At 35.3% G+C, this 15,143-nt stretch overlaps 1 protein-coding gene across 7 annotated transcripts in view; it reads right to left on the reverse strand.

The window, feature by feature from the left end:
* Positions 1-15,143, reverse strand: part of Srp54 (splicing regulatory protein 54) — a 274,433-nt gene that overhangs the window by 72,592 nt on the left and 186,698 nt on the right. The window contains exons 12-13 of one of the 7 annotated variants that reach the window (XR_016546992.1): positions 3,718-3,840; positions 3,067-3,121 (exon numbers count right to left, since the gene is read on the reverse strand). The exons of 5 other annotated variants lie outside the window; for them this stretch is intronic. The gene's annotated coding sequence lies outside the window, so the exon portion shown is untranslated. Of the gene's footprint in view, positions 1-3,066; positions 3,122-3,717; positions 3,841-15,143 lie in introns of those variants that run through there. One more of the 7 variants, XR_016546991.1, reaches the window with a different exon arrangement.

Below are 15,143 nucleotides of genomic sequence, written 5' to 3' on the forward strand. Positions count from 1 at the left end.
TCGGAGAATACCCCTTGGCAAATAAAAAATTAATCAAACAAAAGGAGCAGAAAATCAGAGATAGTGTTACTGATGGGTCAACGAAAAGTGCAAAGCTCGTTGCTCGAGTACACAATATTTTAATGGAAAAAATGGAGAAATCTCTAATGGTTTGGATTGAAGATTGCACTCACAAGAAAATGCCTTTGAGTGGAAACCTTATTAAACAAAAAGCCCTCAAAATTTATCAATATTTAAAACAACTTGAACAAGATTTTTCAGAAGAAAGCTCTCAGCATGAATTTTGTGCCAGTAAGGGCTGGTTTGAAAATTTTAAAAAGCGATTTTCTTTGCATAATCTTCAGCTCTAAGGAGAATCAGAATCAGCAGATGTAGATGCTGCCCAAAAATTCCGAGAAGAACTTTTAAAAATCATTGAAGAAGGTGGATATAGGGCAGACCAGGTATTCAATGCAGACGAATTTGGGTTAAACTGGAAAAAAAAAAATGCCAAAATGCACTTATATATAGAAAAAATGAAAAACAGCTCCTGGATTCAAAGTTTCTAAAGAGAATTACTCTACTACTTTGTAGTAATGCGTCAGGTGATTAAATGACAAAACCAATGTTAATTAACTGCTCTTTAAATCCTCATGCTATGAAAGTGATTGAAAAGTCCACCATCCCTGTTTATTGGAGAGCCAACAAAAAAAAACATGGCTTACAGCTAACATATTTGAAAATTGGTTTTTTTAACTGTTTTGTGCCTGATATAGAAAAAAAAAAAAAAAAAAAACACACAAAGAAAAAGAATATCGACTTTAAAATTTTACTAATTTTAGATAACGCGCCAGGGCACTCAAAAAATGTAACCCATCCAAATATTAAAATAATTTATTTGCCGCCTAATACAACGTCACTTTTTCAACCCCTTGATCAAGGGATAATTTCAACATTTAAAGCATATTATATTCGTCAAACATTCAAATTAATTTTGGAAAAAATGGAATCTAATACAAACGTGACACTGCCTCAAGTGTGGAAAGAGTTTTCAATATTTAATTGTGTAAAAATTATTTCTATATGTTTTAAGGAGTTAAAACCCTTTACATTGAAAAGTTGCTGGAAAAAAATATGACCTGGTGTCGTTCTTAATCAAAATTTCGTACCTCCTGTGGATGCTGAACTAAGTCGTATAAACAAACCTGGCACACATTTGTGGTGGCGAGGGATTTTCCAATATGGTTGAAAATGAAATTCGTGAATTAATTTATGAAGAAACAGATTTAAATGAGGAGGAATTTATTCAATTAATAGAAGACGGCAAACCAAATACAAATGGTGAGGAAAGTTCTACTGAAGATTCTGATTGTGCTGAGTCCATTAAAGAGTTCAGTCTAAAGAAATTAGCAGAAGGATTAAATTTGGCACAAAAGTTAGGAAGTTATTTTACGGATAACGATCCCTCAACAGGGCGCTGGGAAAAATTCAAAAGACAATTGGAAAGTTGTTTAGCTCCATATTATGAACTTAAAAAATTGCAGCATAGTGGTAAGCAAGGTCTTATTACCGACTTTTTGATAAGAAAACCAGCTGAAATACCCAGTGAGAATTATACAAATTATGTCAAAGAGATTTCAAGTGATAATGACATCCAGTCACTTGTAAATAAAGAATATCTACGAAATATTTTTTCTGAAAACAGTGATGACAATTAAAATATCAATTTCTTTAATTTTGAAATTTATGCTTTATGTGCATGAAATTTATGTACAATTCCTAATTTTTATAATTTTATGCTATGTATTTGTTAAATAGTTACACGAATTCTTGAATGAATAAAATATGTTTTTGTTGTCTGTCATTGTTGTTTTTATAATTAAAAAAACATTACGGAACATAACCCTACATTTTGTATGAAACCTAAACCTTATATAATGCGTGGTATTTCTGGAACCTAACCTCTGCATTATACAAGGGTTACCTGTATATATATATATATATATATATATACACATATACAGGTAACCCTTGTATGTATATATATATATATATATATATATATATATATATATATATATTGGTGTTAATTCATATACTTCTAACATGCACAAATGTTTAATTAAAGCTCAGGATTTTATACTGGTGTAAAAGATGACCTTAAAATTTTAAATGATATTCCATGTACTCCAGCACTCTTATATTCTGCAGTACATGGCAATTGGCTTTGCAAAACACAGATCAAAATGAAATTAACAAGGATAAAGATATGGATATGCAACCAATTTCTGAACTGGTGATTCCGTAATAACCAAGATTGCAAAAAGAAAAAAAAAAATCTCCTACTTCATGAAGATTTATTTGAATCATTGCAGTGCATGAGGAGAGCTACTCTGTGATATATAGGTAATGAACTGAAAATTACATTAGAGTGCTTCCTAATTTTTTCCCCTAAGAAATAAACTAACAGTATTGTGAACCAAATGGCACTCATGCAGTTACGACTTTTCTGCACTTCTGTGTGAGGTTTCATTATTTTTTCATTAAAGCTCTGAATTACAGCAGTGCAAATGTGCAGTATGAGACAATGTCAGTGTGTGATACACAGCATGTAGTGATTAGGAAAAAGGACATCTGAAAGCTTTGAATAAATTTTTAAAAATTGTACAATTTAATTCTTTTAACTCTTATTTTACCACAACTTTATTCCTTATAGTATATTTTATAAATTTTAATTAAATCAAATTTACACATCAGTTTTATTTGTGCCCTGCTATTAGCTGATGTACAACTAAGAGATAATGTGAAGTAGCACTATATTTACAAAATACAGTGACTGGTAAAAATTCAAATATGATACCACAGACTTAGTAACAATTAGATCTGGGGATCACTATTATATTAACCATAAAAAACTAGGGGAGTAAGGATCACTGGAAGTGACAAATTTGGGGGAGGGTAATACTCGTGAAAAAAAAAAAATATATATAAAAAAATAATAAATAAATAAAATAATTACCTTAACTTCAATATGACGTTTTATTTCCTGTTTTTATTGCAAAGGCAAAGATTAATATCAAAATTTCTGGTTGGATTTGTGTTTTATTGACTCTAACTTGTGATTCACACCAGAATCTCCCAGCTGATCAAGGAAGAGAAGTTAGTGTATCCGTTTCATCAAAACATATGTAGAAATATGAAAACATAAACACACATAATACAAAAGTGTTCAAAATCCTCAAAAACCACTAACCGATGAATTAAAAAAGTTAGATGTAATAACCATTACCTTAACGTAAAAAGATTCACAAGAATTACTAAGTAATTTTATACGATCGGAATTATTCTTTAAACAGTAATTAAAGTGAAATGTTTTGGTACAAAAAAAAAAAAAAAATAATAATAATAATAATAAATAACCAACAAAGTTTATATTATCATTAGAATAAGTTAAGTTTTGAAAGTGCTACAATAAATTACACAAAATTAATTTGCACTATATTTTCCTTCAAAGTAAATCTCTTTTCATGACAGATTTTATTTACTGTACACAGTCACATTATTTTAATAACACTAATATAATACTGCCTGCTACACTTACAGAAATTCACATGAAGTATTACCAATGCTAAATGTTCATTATTAAGTATATAATGCAAATAAAGTTATGAAATAATAATTTCAAATAGCATAAAGATGCATATGGAATAAGTGGATAAAACAAGAAATGTTCATTACCATCATGTAAAAATTCGGCAATCTTTTGAACTGTTGTCGGGTGCAGATTTCAAGGAGAAAAGAGTGCTAATAGTTAAAACACCCAGGCGGAACATGGCACAAATATTCATCAATCATTTAGAACTTGAATATAGTAAAAAAGAAAAAGAAAGAAAGAAAAACATTTATTTAATGTCTTTGTGCTCTTAATATTCACTGGATATGTTTATAATAACACAATAAACATTTTTTATCCTAAAAGAAAGGAAAAAAAATTGACCAACCTTAAGTGGTTCTTTATAATGCTTTTACTGGCAAGAAATTAATAAAACATGTCAGAGTGTACAAGAAATGCATATTATAGAATAAAGGGTCTCACTGGGGAAGAGGATTGGGAAAGAAAGGATTAATCAGCAGTGGTTCAGCTGTAGGTAAGCTCTCTCTCCTATACCTTAATTAGATAATGAAAAACAGATGATTATAAAAACAGTGAAACATTAATGCCAGCTAATTTAGAAGTGCTACTTAGAGCACCCCCACACTTAAATACCAGAGAAAGCTGAAAAGTAATACTTCCTAATTTTTTTCCCTAAGAAACAAACCATCATAGTACTGTGAACTAAATGGCACTCATTCAGTGAGACATTTCTTTATTTATCTGTGAAGCTTTTTGCCACTAGAGGCCTTTGAATTACAGGCAGTGAAAATGGTGCATTGTAAGTGACAATGTCAATGTGAGATAAAGAGAATGCAATGATGATGACTGAGTTTTCTGACTGCAGAAAATATTCCACTAATTAACATTATCGATGAATGACAATTGTTTCATAGGATGACTGTGCAGACATCAGTACTGTTCGATATTGGACTGCAAATGTTTGAAATGCTTGAACACAGCAGCCTGAATGACAAACAGTGAAGCTAGAGGCAATAAACAGTAGCTGATGAGGCTCTCTAAAACCATACTGATAAAATGATCAAAGAGAATTGGCCCTGTTACAAATCTTTGCTGGGATATTAATAGCACCCAGGTTTAACAGTGCACTGTTAAACCTGGGTGCTACAATGGAACATGGCGAAAACTGAAGGCACATATCTTCGAGTCTCTCTTGATGGGCAGCAGCTTTCCCTTCAAAACAACAATGCGCAGCCTTACATAAGGGCACAAATGATTGAAGATATTCACCATCTTAGTTTCACAGCCTTACACCACTCACTATACAAGGCTAGAGTCATCTTCATCTGACAAGATATCATTTCTTAAACAATGAAGTCAAGACAATGAGGATGTTGTGCTGCCAACAAGACATTCAGTTCTATTGTTATGGACTAATAAAACTGCCTGAATATTGGTGGAGGTATGTTCACTAAGAGGTGATTATACTTAGAAGTATAAGTTCAAGAAAAGTACCTGTTTCAATAAAATATCTGTTCTGTTATCTAGGGGGGGGAAAAATTGGTGGCATTACTTTTCAGCATGCCTCACAGACTGGACATGTCACTGTTTGTCCCCTGTAATAAAAGGCTTATAATGAAAGGATATCTCTTGACAGCTGGGAATCTGTTTAAACATAAAAAAAATATGATATACTTTTAGTGCAGCATAATTTTTTAATTGACTCGTTACTTTTTGTTACTGGTGGTAATGTTTGCCATGTATTTTATTTATTTATTATTTTTTTAAAATACAAATGTATTCATCAACCAAAAGCAGTGGAGTTAAATCTCACTGGGACTACAGAAGTTTTTAACCTTTCTTTCAAGTAAGTTTAGATAATGCCAGCCAGATTTAAAAAGGCCAGTGATCTCTGCTGCGGCATCAACAAAGAAGATTCTGCCCATCTCACATATGTGGAATCGGCCTGTCATTTGACAAACAAAAAATTACACATTGCAGAAGAAACTGTTTATTCAGTGGAGTACATAATCTATGGTAAATGGATCAAAGAAGTGTAAAGAGATCACAAGAAAAAATAATAAAAATCAAAAAAGAAGAGTTCATTTAAAATAAACAGTAGTTTATAAAAAAAAAAAAAAAAGACAAAATTACAATACTAAAATAATCTCACTGTAGGTCAGCAAGCATCAACATTTACTGTTGTCCAAAGGATGTACAATTATTTACTGCTACTAAAAACAGATGACATTATTTAGATACTTGTTACTCCAAATTTAAAGTTTAACGTGAAAAGCTACGTAGGGAATCTTCAGTGTTGGGAGGAATATTATTCAATATTTTATATAAAGTTAAATATCAACAAGACACTAAACCTACCAAACAGAGCACTAAATGAATTTGCATTAAGCAGGGGGAAATTTATCCAAAGAAAATAATGTAAATACTGTAATTTTAAGTAGCTGGCATGACTTTTCTGGCTGATTTTAAGATAGCATTTCTCTATATAACAATATTAAATGTAGCAGAAACTTGTGAACCTTTAAATGTAAACTTTAAATACGTATATTATGCAATAAAACTTGACAAAATTATGGAACAATATATGTATACTGTATTTACAATAACAGCTTGTGATACAGTTAATTTTCAGAATGTTTAAAGTAAGTTTATCTGATAATTTTTCACTTCCCTCACATTATCAGCATTAGTTGACTGACTTGATCTCTTTGAAGTCAGAGAGAGAGGGAGAGAGAGAGAGACTGAAACATCATTTGAAAGTCAACTGAATTTGAAACATCATTTGAAAGTCAACTGAATTTGATTAATTTTAGTTTACCTATATAAACCAAAATCAATCATGCGGTCACAAAATTCACAATAAACAATATGTAAACAAAAATTATACTAAAAAAATATGTAATAACTGAGAGAAAAACGGAGGAGAAATTGTTGAAGTTAAACATACGGAAGGCACCTGGGGTGGATGGGATCTATCCAGTTATATTAAAGGAGGCAGCAAAGGAAGTAAGCAAACCCTTAGCCATAATTATGAAAGTTTCCTTGGAATCAGGGGAGGTCCCCGAGAACTGGATATGCGCAAATGTGTTCCCAATTCACAAAGGGTGACACAGGTAATTACAGACCTGTTAGTCTAACACGTAATTACAGACCTGTTAGTCAAATAATGGAGACACTGGTTAAGGAAGCAATGCAGGATCATCTAGATAAGACTGCAATTATAGTTCAGACACAGCATGGGTTTAAGGGGAGTCTTGCCTGACAAATTTGATTGGATACTATAATGTGGTGACAAAGGAATTGGATGCGAAGAATAATTTTGATATCATATAATTGGATTTTAGGAACGCTTCTGATACTGTGGCACATGGAAGACTACTGTACAAATTGGAGCAGTATGGCATTAAAGGCAAGTTGCTACAATGGATAAAAGGATGGTTGAGTGGAAAAAGACAGACTGGTTATCAATGGACATTGCTCATCGTGGACTAATGTTATTAATGGAGTCCCCTAGGGTTCGGTGTTGGGCCCATTGTTGTTTTTGGTATTTATCAACGATATTGATAAAGGTATATCAGAGTTAATGTCGAGGTAATTTTGCAGACAATATGAAGGTGGCAGGGTTCTTAATGACAGTAATGATAGTACGCTACTGCAACGGGATCTGGAAAAGTTGAACAGATGGGCTGAGAGGTGGCAACTGAAATTTAACACTGACAAATGTAAAGTACTGCATATAGGTAACAGTAACCCCAGAGTAATGTCTCAACTGGGTGGTACTACACTCAGGGTAGTGGAGAATGAAAAGGACCTGGGGGTAATTGTGCAGTCAGATATGAAGTTTTCTGAGCAGTGCAAAAAGGCTGCAAGAGTAGCTCAAGGTGTCTTGTCAATGATATACAGGAATTTTGCTAGCATGGATAAGGGGGTGATTGTCCGTTTGAGTACTATATACAGGTCTGGAGGCCTCATTTTAGGAAAGATGTAGAGCTGCCGGAATGAGTACAGAGAAGGGCAATGAGATTGGTGAGTGGAACAAAGGGTTGGTGTTACCAAGAAAGGCTTTTAAGTTCTGCAAATTGCAGCTTGTGGAGACTAGACGTCTGTGAAGTGAAATAATTGAGGTAAATAAGGCCTTGAATGGATCGAACAAGCTCAATGCTAATGGGATTCTTCCTCTTGCTCAGATTACTCACCTGAGGGGGCATAAATTCAAATTGAGGAAAGACAATTGTAGATTAGATGTGTGGAAATTCGCCTTTAGCCAGCAGGTGGCTGATAGTAGGAACAAACTTCCATCTGTTGTAGTGGAGGTCAGCAATTTAAATCAGTTCAAGGCAGAACTAGACAAACATCTGGAGTGAATGGATGGGTGAAATGGAAGGGTGTTTTTTTTTTTTTTTGGCTGATGCTATAAGCTTGCTTTATTGCATCATACCCTACTAATGCTAATAGCATTACTCGGCAGTGCTAATGAGTAGTGTGCACCCGTCACATATCTGAAACCTCCTAAAGAATAGTTTTATAAACATTTCAATATACTTCAGTTAATTAGGATTCCCAAGTGGGTGTACATATGAAGTGTATATTTTTGTAATATGCAAGAAATGGTGCAAGTGACCAGTGTGCATGGACACAGGAAAACTGTGCCAGTACAAAGAGCTACAGAAAATTAACACAGAGCTGTAACTTATTCATAGATGAAAAAAATAATTTTGGAATAATAAAAGGACAGCTTTCAAAATTTCTCCTTGTCATAAATGCAGTGTAGCATTTCCACTTTTGCCAGCAATTAAGCCAATTTCTCAATAATTACAGCATTGATTAAGACAATTTGAATCAAAGAAACCTGTCTAGAGGCTATAAGGTGGCAGCCCCACCACTAGACATCCCACGAAAGGATGGTAACCTATCCGGGGGACATTCCAAATACTTGAAATGAGCTCAGAGTTAAAAACTGGATGGATCTCAAGGATAATGACCTGTTGTTGTTTGTTATTTTGGTTTTTAGGAGCATTAGCAACTAAGACCATATTGTTCCGGGAATATGGGGTGGTCATTCCCTGACCTTTCCGCATCCTCCATATTTAGTGGTGACAGGCTCGAACTCCGGTCTAATCAAGAAGTGTGTGCTACCCACTGCTGCTCCTTCCCACCTGGCTACGGAGGTGCCGGGATAATGACCTAGGCAATAGATATAGGACTGCGATTAAGGACACTAAAGTAGCAATTTGGAACCTTAGGGGGATAAATCATAAATTGGATGAATTAATCATGGAATTAGAAAACAGAAATATTAAGTCATTACCGAAACAAAAAAAGAACAACAAAGGATCCAAAGAAATAGTTAACTTCATAATGATATAGTCAGGCATACCAAATGAAATGTGGACATGATCGGGGGGTGCAGTTGTAATAAAGAAAGAATGGAAAATAAAATATTAGATTACTCTTGGATATCACCCAGAATGTCGAAATTAAAACTAAAAATCCTATCATATTCAATAACAATTGTTGGCATCTATGCATCAGTAGAAGGCAACATTGATGAAACTATAGAATTTTATGATGAATTACAAGTGATCATACACCAAACTAACAAAAATGAATACCCCACACCAGCAGGAGATTTTAATGCAAGTGTTGGTGCTCAATCAATAGACAAATGTATAAGATCAGAAGGCAAACCCTTAGTTAACAATAATGGAAGATGCTTGATAGACTTCTGCATTTTTAATAAACTTAAAATCGCAAATACTTTTTTCAGACACAAGAACATCCATAAATTCACATGGGTAAGCAACAAACAAAGTCTATAATAGATTATATTATTATTAATGAAAATTTAAATAAAATTAGAGATACTATAAAGTATTCAGAAGCAGTTAAATTAACAGTGATCACTACCTACTAGAAAACACTTTCAAAATAAAAAAAATTATTTTAATAAAAAGAAGAAAATACCAACAAAAACTACTAGAAATTAAAAATAGAAATTTGAATAGAAATCATGACTCAGACAAGGGTAGCAAAGCAAAAGGCTCAAACTAGTGGAAGTGTTGTGGCTCAGGGGAGAACTGGGGGAAGCGGTTGTCCTCTGAAAATCACAGCCTCTTGAAATGCACTGTTTGTTTGATGTTTGTGGATCAATCAGGAACGGGACATGATACTGCCAAGGGGAATGTCTTTGTGTGTGTGTGTGTGTGTGTGCGATGTAAGCAGTGCAAGGAAATCAGGTGCCAACTCGGCATTGTTATCGGCTTATATGAGGGCTTGAAGGAGAGGGTGGATGCCCTCGAAGGATTTAAATTGAGGGGCCCATCAATGCCAGAGCCTGCACTTGAACATCATGCAACACAGCCACAACCCTCAAGGCAGAATGCGCTGGTCCCAAAGGAACCAGTAGGTGACTATTGTCAGGGAAAGGGGGAACATATTGTGCAAAAAGGATAGATGGAACAGGACCAGGGTAGGTCTGCCAGGTGCAAAGGTTGATGATGTTGTAGGGCAGATATCATCCTTTAAGGGCACAAAAGGTGATAGTGTTGTACACGCTGGCACTAATGATATTAAGAGTAGGAGACTGGCAGAATTACTTAACAAGTACAAAACAATGCTGAATAAAAGCAGTGAGTTAGGACTGAATTTGAAAGTGTCTGCAATTCTACCCAGACACGGTAGGAGGGAGTACATGATGAGAGCCTTGTCGATCGATTCGGACCTGGAGAGATTGTGCAAGGCTCAAGGGGTAGAATTTTTTTCAGCCTGGTTTCTGCTTGTTAACAGGAGAGACTACTTCTACAGGGATGGGATACACTTAAATAGAAAGGGTGCAAGAATATTTGCTGATACTATCGAGGCAGAGTTAGGTGGGTCAGAAAACTGCTAGCTTGAGGGGGATAAACGGACTAATAGATTAACAGTAGCCGCTGGCAGAGGCAAAAGTGATTCTTGCACTACTTCTATTGAAATGCAATTGGGCAGCAGACTGGAAAGCAAGGCAATGGGAATTTCCAGGACTGCTGGGAGTCATAGTGGAACAAGTAAATACATGGGCTGTGTTATGGCAACTAAGAGTAGAAACAGGTGCATGTATACTTGCATGTACACTAATGCTAGGAGTATAGTTAATAAATTCAATGAGCTTGAAGTGCTAGTCAAGAAGGCGCCTCCATACCTAGGTGGGAAGGAGAAGCAGTGCGTAGCACACTCTTCTTGATTAGACCGGGGTTCGAGCCAGTCACCACCAAATACGGAGGATGCGGAAAGGTCAGGGAATCACCACCGCATATTCCCAGGAGCAATATGGCCTTAGTTGCTAATGCTCCTAAAAACCAAATAACAAACAAACAAGTTAGTCAAGACATCAAAGACAGATATTGTTGGGATATCAGAGACATGGTGTCACACAGACATAAGAAGTGCAGAACTGGAATTTGGGAAGTAAAATGTGTACAGAAAGGATAGACAGAACAGGAGGGAAGGAGGGGTTATGCTGTTAGTTAAGAAACACAAAATCTAAGGAGGTGCATACAATTGATGATGGTGGACAATGCAATGTTGAATCTGTTTGGAGTGACATAAGTACTGGGAAAGGAAAAATGAGTAGGTGTGTGTTATAGGCCTAATGAATCTGATGAGTATAATGAGCAATTGCAGAGAAATAGGGTGGGCCAGTAAGTAAGAGTGTCTTATAATGAGGGATTTTAATTTCCCGGATGTTGACTGGAATTTGTGGGTTGGTCACTACACTAGCAAGGCTTTTGTGGATTTATTGAATGATTGGATGATTAGAGGGAGTAATTCTCTTGATCTGATTATCAGGAATGATGATCATCAAGAATCTGCAGATAAAGGAACCACTAGGTTCACAGTGTGCTGAAGTAGGATTTACTCAAAATGGTAACTACCATCAAGGGTAAAGGTTTTTGCTTTCGTAAAGGTGACTACGGTAGTCTGAGATAGTATTTAAATTCTATTTGGTGGGACCAACTGATGATGTTACCAACAGCAAATTCAAAATGGGAAGCATTCAAAGAATTAATCTTGGAAATCACTAGGCTTTTCATACAAACAAAGAAATATTGTTCAAGATTTAGGCCTAAATGGATGTCAGATGAACTAATTAGATATGCCAGAGAAGAAAAATTCATGGGATACATATAAATTAACATGTGACACAGAAGCCTATGATAGATATAAGAATGGTGTTACCAATTGAATTCTAAATGGGAACACTTCAAGGACTAGGAGGCTACTAGGCTTTTCATTCCAACTAAGAAATACTCAAGGTTTAGGTCTAAATGGATGTGGGATGAATTAGTGAGGCTCAGGGCAGAGAAGAAAAATGTATGGGATGCATATAAATTGTCAGGCGACACAGAAGCCAATGGCAGATATAAGCTTCTCTGTAAACAAGTCACAAAGGAGGTTAGGCAGGCAAAGGTAGATTACGAGAAATCTTTGGCAAAGGATGCAAACAAAAACAGCAAAGAGTTCTTTACTTATGTAAACTCTAGAAGGGATGAATCAGATTGGTCCACTTGATATCGATGGTTCAACTGTTGATGATCCTGCTCAAGTAGCTAACAAACTGAATGAATATTTTGCATCTGTATTCACACATGAGGAGTTATTCAGAGAGGGGAATGCCAGAGGCAGTAAGCTAAATTAATCTTGTAATAACTAAGAGTAAGGAGGAGGAGGAATTGTTGAAGATAAACACAAGAAAGGCACCTGGGGTGGATGGAATCTATCCAGTTATATTAAAGGAGGTGGCAAAGGAAGTAAGCAAACCCTTAGCCATAATTATGAGAGCTTCCCTGGACTCAGGGGAGGTACCTATGGACTGGAGATGTGCAAATGTGACCCCAATCCACAAAGGGAGACACAGGTAATTACAGACCTGTTAGTTTAACTTCTGTTCCAGGGAAATTAATGGAGGCACTGGTTAAAGAAGCATTGCAGTATGATCTAGACAAGACTTCAGTTATAGCTCGGACACAGCATGGGTTCGTTAAGGGGAAGTCTTGTCTGACTAATTTGATTGGATACTATGATGTAGTCACAAAGGAACGATGCAAAGAATAACTTTGATATCATATATTTGGATCTTAGAGAAGCCTTTGATACTGTTGCACAAATTGGAGCAGTGTGGCATTGGAGGCAAAATGCTGCTATGGATAAAGGGGTGGTTGAGTGTGAGAAGACAGAGTGTGTTAATCAATGGAAATTGCTCTTCATGGACTAATGTTATTAGTGAAAAACCTCAAGGTTCAGTGTTGATTGCATTGTTGTTTTCTGTATTTATAAATGATATTGATTATGGTATATCAGGCTGAATGTCCAAGTTTGCAGATGATACGAAGGTTAGCAGGGTTGTTAATGACACCAATGACAGTACACTGCTGCCACAGGATCTCGAAAAGTTGAGAAGTTGGGCTGAGAGGTGGCAAATGAAGTTTAACCTTGACAAATATAAAGTACTACATATGGGAAGCAGTAATCCTAGAGTAATGTATCAACTCTGTGGTACTACACTGACAGTGGTAGTGAATGAAAAGGAGCTGGGGCTAATTGTGCAGGCAGATACGAAGTTTTCTGAGCAGTGCAGACGGTCTGCAAAAGTAGCTCATGGTGTCTAGTCAATGATATACAGGAATTTTTCTAGCAGGGATAAGGAGGTGATTATCTCCTTGTATAAGGCAATGGTCAGGCCACACCTTGAGTACTGTATACAGGTCTGGAGGCCTCATTTTAAGAAGGATGTAGAGCTGTTGGAATGAGTACAGAGAAGGGCAACAAGATTAGTGAATGGAAGAAAGGGTTGCTCTTACAAAGAAAGGCTTAAGTTTTGCAAATCACAGTGTCTGGAGACTTGGCACCTGCAAGGTGATCTGATTGAGGTGTATAAAGCATTGAATGGTTTGAGTATGCTCAATGCTGATGGGATTCTTCCTCTTGCTCAGAATAATCACCTGAGAGGGCATACATTCAAATTGAGGAAAGAGGCTGTAGGATAGATGTGCAGAAGTTTGCCTTTAGCCAGCGGGTGGTTGATTGCTGGAACAAACTTCCATCTGTTGTAGAAGTTGATAGCTTAAATAGATTCAAGGCAGAACTTGACAAACATTTGGAGCAAGTGGATGGGTGAAATAAGGGGTTTTTTTTGTTTTTCTTTCGGCTGATGCTATATAAGCTTGCTTTCTTGCATCATGTGCCTTTGCTGATGCATTTGTTGGAAGATGAAAGCACTAAATTTCTGTATGAAAGTCGATTGAAAGATAAACTCAAATCAGATGAGAGTAATGATTTTGAGGAAATCTGGTCAAACTTGAGAAAAAATCAATTCTGGGAGCTGCTGAAGAAAGTCTTGGATATAAACCTATAAAAAATAAAAACTGGCTAAGATCTTGGAATGAAGACTTGAAACAAACAATTGATGAGATAGAGAGAAAAAAAAAAGCAAACCTATAAACTGTTCCTACAAACTAAAGACCTACATCTACACATAAAATATAAGCTTAGAGCAGAAGTCAGAAAACTACTCAGAAGAATGTGACGAGATGACTGGGATAAATTAGTTAAATCCTTAGAATGTGATATCACAAGCCCACAGAGAAAAGGTTTCAATGTTTTTTAAGAAATTACAACTACACACAAATTATCAAATAAAAACCAACTTCATCTCTCAAGCAGAATTGAAGTAACACTATTCCAAACTATGATATAGCCCTGACACTAGGGAATGGGAAGATGAATCTGTGGTAACCAAAGATGAAGAAAATATAACAATGGAAGAACTAGAGTTAATATTACAAAAACCAAAAAATGCCCAAGCATAGACAATTTTTGAATGTAGAACTAATTAAATATCGTGGCACATTATTAAAAATTGCGCTACTAAAATCATTTAATATAATATGGCATAAAGCAACAGATACCCAAAGATTGGGAAACAAGGAATAGCAATCAATTTACACAGAGGGATAATGCCACTATTAACTGCTTCAAAGTATACTCTACTATACTAAAGAATAAACTTAATAAATATAGCGAACAATTCTTAGAAGAACAACAATGTGGGTTCAGAAAAGGAAAAAGCACAATAGATGCCATTTTCTCTTTACAACAAATTTTGGAGAAAAGAGAATTTAACCTACCAACATTTGCTGTTTATTGATTATGAAAAAGCATATGACAATATACACCAGAAAAAAACCTTTGGGGAATTTTACATGAAGAAAATATCCAAACCTAACTCTGGAAAGGGATGCAAAGCCTATATAAAACTCAAAAGTCTGCATAAAATATTCTAACAGCCAACTATCAGACTCAATTAACACCAATGAAGGAGTCAAACAAGGATGTGGACAATCACCAAATTTATTTAATATCTACATCAATAATATTATTAAAGAATGGAAACAAACAATTAATAACGGAATACAGTTGAACAATAGTTGAAAATCCAAACTGTATTTTATGCTGATGATCATGTTATAATTGCAAAATCGGAAGATGAACTACA

This window comes from Mastigoproctus giganteus, chromosome 5 (genome assembly GCF_048544385.1).
Source record: "Mastigoproctus giganteus isolate SK-2022 chromosome 5, ASM4854438v1, whole genome shotgun sequence".
Taxonomy (NCBI): Eukaryota; Metazoa; Arthropoda; class Arachnida; order Uropygi; family Thelyphonidae; genus Mastigoproctus; species Mastigoproctus giganteus.